Source organism: Notolepis coatsorum (assembly GCF_963971535.1).
Source record: "Notolepis coatsorum genome assembly, chromosome: 9".
NCBI lineage: Eukaryota > Metazoa > Chordata > Actinopteri > Aulopiformes > Paralepididae > Notolepis > Notolepis coatsorum.
In genome coordinates this window covers 72075017-72081016 of record NC_140173.1, presented here as the reverse complement: position 1 = coordinate 72081016, position 6000 = coordinate 72075017, and positions in this window count along the sequence as shown.

Below are 6000 nucleotides of genomic sequence, written 5' to 3'. Positions count from 1 at the left end.
CGGAGAGCGGTTGGAACGATCAAGCGCTTCGTCTCACCTTCAAGAGGGGGCCAGGGGACCCGTGACCAGCTCGTGACCCGTGAGGAACCTGAGTCCCTCGAGGACCTATTCAGCCTCGCCATTCGCATCGACGGACGCCTCCAGGAGAGAAGACGTGAGAGAACCCGACCGGGACCTCCAGAGGTTCCCCAGACCCCCCGTACTCATGACGGTACTGCGGTCCGCCCTGCTCCCAACACAACTGGTGGTTCCTTCCCCTCCCGTTCGGTGCCCGGGGAGGAACCCATGCAGCTGGGACGTTCACATCTTAGCCTAGCTGAACGGGAGGCAAGGTTCAGGTCCGGCCTTTGCCTCTACTGCGGTCGGGATGGACACCGTATCTCCAACTGCCCCACCCGGCCAAAAGACCAGGCTCGCCGGGACCCCGGGAGATCCTGGTGAGCTGTTTTTCTCGTTCCCAGAGCCGTGCACCACCTAGCCGTCTGATGAGCGTCACCCTGGCCTGGGCGGACCAACGGGCCACGGTGGAGGCACTCATTGACTCGGGTGCTGACGAGAGTTTCCTAGACTTCGAGTTTGCTACCCGGGCCAACATTCCACTAGAGGACCTCGTGAGGCCATTGGAGGTGTTCGCATTGGACCAACACCGCCTGGCTGACATCACTCAACGCACCTGTCCTGTCCGCGTGAATATTAAAGGCAACCAACTTGTGTTCGGCTTTTCTCTGATTGGCCGCGCCCCCCCGCCCCCACGCGCAGGCAAGCGCAGCCGTCCCACGTCCCAAATGAAATCCAAAGAGCAAGTGCGGCAGCGCGGCAGCGCGGGCAACCAACTTGTGTAGTGTTGGGCTGCTGTTCCAACGCACTTGTGTTGGGCTGCGGTAGCAGTGGAGCGCTGCTGACTGATTATTATGTTTCGCGTTTTTAACAACCAAAGTTAGATTCACTCGTCACTGTACATGTATAAACAAAGCCCATACAGTTATGAAATAATAAACACTGACTATCTGACTCTTACTAATAAACACTGTGTTAGGACTATAAACACTGTTAGGACTATCTGACTCTTAATAATAAACACTGTTACAGACTAGTGTTAGGACTATCTCGATTCACGCGTCACTACTGTAACTAGAAACTCTGGGTGTCACTGTACATCAGTAACGTTATTTCGCGTTTTTAACGTCAGCGGGGCGATGCGGTGGTTAGTCCCCGGCTTCCGTGCACCGCCGCCGGCTCTACTCGGTCCAGCTCCAGCAGCAGCGACCGTGCTCCGTTGTAGAACGAAGCCCTTCAATGACAGAGCTCTCATATTTTGCGAATGCATAAACTATATCTTAAATTGTGGCTATGTGTCTAATATGGCTGTCGCTTATCAATGACTTCGCGACAGCCATATTAGACACATAGCCATAATTTAAGATATAGTTTATGCATTCGCAAATATGAGAGCTCTGTCATTGAAGTGGGTGGTGGCAGTGTAACAGCGTTCACCCTGATGTAAAGTAGCGATTTTTATTGTTTTGTCATGACAACCCAATTACATAATCCAACATATGTGTAAAGAAACAACATATTCCAGTTAACGGTATATTTTTTAATGATTCATTACGGTATAAATTAGGTTAACTGGAGCTGTGGAGGCTGCTTGTTGAAGAGCCAGCGGGGCGACGCGGTTGTTTTTTCCCCGGCTTGCGTGCGCCGCCCGCGGCTTGACTCGGTTCAGCGTTCACCCTGATGTAAAGTAGCGATTTTTATTGTTTTGTCATGAAAACCCAATTACATAATCCAACATATGTGTAAAGAAACAACATATTCCAGTTAACGGTATATTTTTTAATGATTCATTACGGTATAAATTAGGTTAACTGGAGCTGTGGAGGCTGCTTGTTGAAGAGCCAGCGGGGCGACGCGGTTGTTTTTCCCCGGCTTCCGTGTGCCGCCCGCGGCTTGACTCGGTTCAGCTCCAGCAGCAGCAGCGGCCGTTCCTCCGTTGTAGGAAGCCCTTCAATGACAAGCGCTCTCATATTTTGCGAATGCATAAACTATATCTTAAATTATGGCTATGTGTCTAATATGGCTGTCGCTTATCAATGACTTCGCGACAGCCATATTAGACACATCGCCATAATTTAAGATATAGTTTATACATTCGCAAATATGAGAGCTCTGTCATTGAAGTGGGTGGTGGCAGCTTACTAACAGTAGCGATTTTTATTGTTTTGTCATGACCAAACATAATCCCAACATAGATAGGAGGTGTACTGTATGTCAAATGTCGGTCATGTGGTGGAAGTGTTTAGTACAGTCACACAACAGAACACCGCTGTAGAGTACAGTCACACAACAGAACACCGCTGGTTCGACCAGCGCTTTTGCCGCGTCTCTCTTTGCGCGAGGGCGTGTGCTAGTGGATTGATTGATTGGCCGTGTGGCCAATCAGAGAAACGCTGAACGAAAAGCTGAACACAAGTTGGTTGCCTTTAATATTCACGCGTCCTGTCCTGCTCACCATTGCTGGTAACCACGTTGAGAGACTCCAGTTTTTTATCACCAGATCCCTTCTTGTCCCAGTAGTCCTGAGCCGGCCCTGGCTCGCGCTGCACGAGCCCCACATCGCCTGGTCCTCCGGTACCATCAGGGGGTGGAGCTCCTCCTGTCATGCCCAGTGTCTTCAGGCGGCGTCCTGTCCCTCGCCCCGGAGATCCGCTTGTGAGCCGCCTCCGGACCTCTCGACCATACCCCCCGAGTACCATGACCTCGAGGAGGTTTTCAGTAAGTCCAGGGCTCAGGCCCTTCCGCCTCACCGGCCTTACGACTGTGCCATCGACCTCCGCTCAGGGGCTCCCCTTCCCGGCAGCCGCCTCTACAGTCTGACCGTCCCTGAGAAGGCAGCGATGGATCAATATATCTCTGAGTCCTTGGAAGCAGGACTCATTCGGCCTTCCTCCTCCCCTGTGGCGGCCGGTTTCTTCTTTGTTGGGAAGAAGGATGGAGACCTTCGACCCTGCATCGACTATCGCCAGCTCAACGAGATCACCATTAAGAACAAGTACTCTCTTCCTCTCATGAACTCCACCTTCGAGCCTCTCACCCAGGCTACCGTCTTTACCAAGCTGGACCTCCGGAGTGCCTACCATCTGGTCCGTATCTGAGAGGGCGATGAGTGGAAGACCGCCTTCAAGACTCCCAGGGGCCACTACGAGTACCTGGTAATGCCGTTCGGCCTCACCAACGCTCCGGCGGTATTCCAGGCGCTCATGAACGACGTCCTTCGTGACATGCTGGAGGAGTTTGTGGTAGTATACCTAGACGACATCCTCATTTTCTCCAAGACCCTCGAGGAACACATCCAGCATGTCCGCCGTGTGCTGGAGCGCCTCCTCCACAATCGGCTCTTTGTCAAGGCAGAGAAGTGCCCGATTCCACTCCGACTCCGTCGATTACCTGGGCTTCATCGTGGAGAGAGGCTTGACCCGAGCTGACCCGAGCAAGATCCGGCCATGGAGGAGTGGCCGGAACCCACCTCTCGGAAGGAGTTACAGAGCTTCCTCGGGTTCGCCAACTTCTACCGAAGATTCATCCGGAACTACAGTCAGGTGGCGGAACCACTTACCAGGCTGACCTCTCCCGCCCTGCCGTTCGACTGGTCCTCAGCGGCGTGTGCTGCGTTCTGCTCCCTCAAGAAGAGGTTCACTTCCGCCCCGGTCTTGCTCCATCCAGACCCCAAGAGACAGTTCATCGTAGAGGTGGACGCCTCGGATACTGGACTAGGAGCTATCTTATCCCAGCGGTCGGCAACGGACCAGAAGGTACATCCGCGCGCCTTCTACTCGCGTCGTTTCCTCCCTGCCGAGAAGAACTACGACATCGGCAATCGGGAGCTGCTGGCGGTTGTGGCTGCCTTGGAGGAGTGGCGTCATTGGCTAGAGGGGGCCGAGGAGCCATTTACCATTTGGACGGACCACAAGAACCTGACGTACATCCGTGCTTCCAAGCGCCTCAATGGCCGGTAGGCAAGATGGGCCAGCTTCCTCAGTCGGTTCGACTTCTCGCTGACGTTTTGCCCTGGTTCCCGCAACACGAAGGCCGACTCCCTGTCCCGGTTACACTCCAAGGGGGCTCCAACCACTGAGGACCCGACTCCCATCCTCCCAGAGGCCAGGGTGGTAGGAGTAGTCACCTTGGGCATCGAGGGGGTGGTAAGGCGTGCCCTACGCTTCCATCGCGCTCCAGGCAATGTACCGGTTCATCGTCTCTTCGTCCCCGACTCAGTCCGGTCCCGGGTCCTCCAGTGGGGCCATACCAGCCGGTTCGCCTGCCACCCAGGCGTTCATCGCACGTTCTCCTTCCTGGCTCGTCGATTTTGGTGGCCCACCATGAGGAACGACGTCAAGGAGTTCGTACTGGCCTGCGCAGTCTGCGCCCGCAGCAAGGCCTCCCACCAGGCACCCTCCGGGCTATTGCAGCCGCTTCCCATTCCGAGCCGCCCTTGGTCCCATGTGGCGTTGGACTTCGTCACGGGTCTTCCTTCTTCCTAGGGGAACACGTGCCTACTGACCGTGGTGGATCGGTTCAGCAAGAGGGTTCACCTCGTGGCCCTTCCCAAGCTTCCCTCGGCGGCCGAGACGGCGGACCTCCTGACACGCCACGTGTTTCGCCTCCATGGGTTTCCCCAGGACGTCGTCTCGGACCGGGGGCCCCAGTTCACTTCCCAGGTATGGCGGGCTTTTTGCAAGGGATTGGGGGCAACGGTCAGTCTTTCCTCTGGTTATCATCCCCAGACTAACTGACAAACGGAGAGGATGAACCAGAGTGTGGAGTCTGCTCTTCAGTGTGTGGCTGCCGAGAAACCCGCTTCTTGGAGCCGTTTCCTTCCCTGGGTCGAGTACTCCATCAACTCCATGGTCAGTTCCGCCACCGGCCTCTCACCTTTTGAGGTATCCCTGGGCTACCAACCCCCTCTTTTCCCTGCACAGGAGTCGGAGGTGGTAGTTCCCTCCGTACAGGACCACCTCGACCGGTGCCGTCGGGTCTGGGAGATCACCAGGACTGCGCTGCTCCGGTCATCGGAGCGCGCCAGTCGTGGGGCTGACCGGCGCCGGGTCCCTGCGCCGACATACCACCCTGGGCAGCGGGTGTGGCTTTCCGCAAAGGACCTTCCGCTTCGGTCCTCGGCCAAGAAGCTTAACCCCCGGTTTGTCGGTCCTTTTGAGGTTCTGAAGGTACTCAGTCCGGCGGCGGTGAGTCTTAAGCTTTCTGCGTCTATGCACATTCACCCCGTTTTCCATGTGTCCCGGGTTAAGCCTGTCTCTCTCAGTCCCCTGATGCCTCCTGCTCCGGAACCACCTCCTCCCGTGATGGTGGACGGTCACCCCCAGTGGCAGGTCCGCCGGTTGATGGGCGTTCGACAGCGGGGTCGGGGGTTCCAGTACCTGGTGGACTGGGAGGGGTACGGCCCGGAGGAACGGAGCTGGGTCTCCCGCCAGCTCATCGTGGATCCCGGCCTGATCACCGACTTCCATCGTGCCCATCCGGGCGAGCCGGGTCGGGCTGGTCGCCGGGTGGCTCCCGTGGAGGGGGGGGTACTGTGAGGTTTGGTTCGTTCCCCGCCACACGCTCTCCTGAGGTACGGTGCTGATTGGTGCATTCCCCGCCACACGCTTTTTGAGCGATTGCCACTTTCATCACGCAGCTGTCATAGTTTGTGATTAGCGCCCCAGAGGGCTTTATATACCTGGACCTTCCTTCTATCGTTGTCGGGTCGTTCTGGAATACAACTGCATTTGACTGCTTTTTCCCCGTTGCTGTTCCTGGTCTACTTTCTCTCCAGGACCTTTCTGTGGAGAACCGCTGTTGAGAACCTTGTTCCCCGTTTGGAGCTGCGCCTCGTTTTCCCGCTTTACGCGTTGCGCTTGGGTGAGTGGAACCAAAACCCTCTGGATTATTCTGATTGTGTGTTTTAGAAGAGACACTGAAGATTTCGTTACCCCTCTGGAT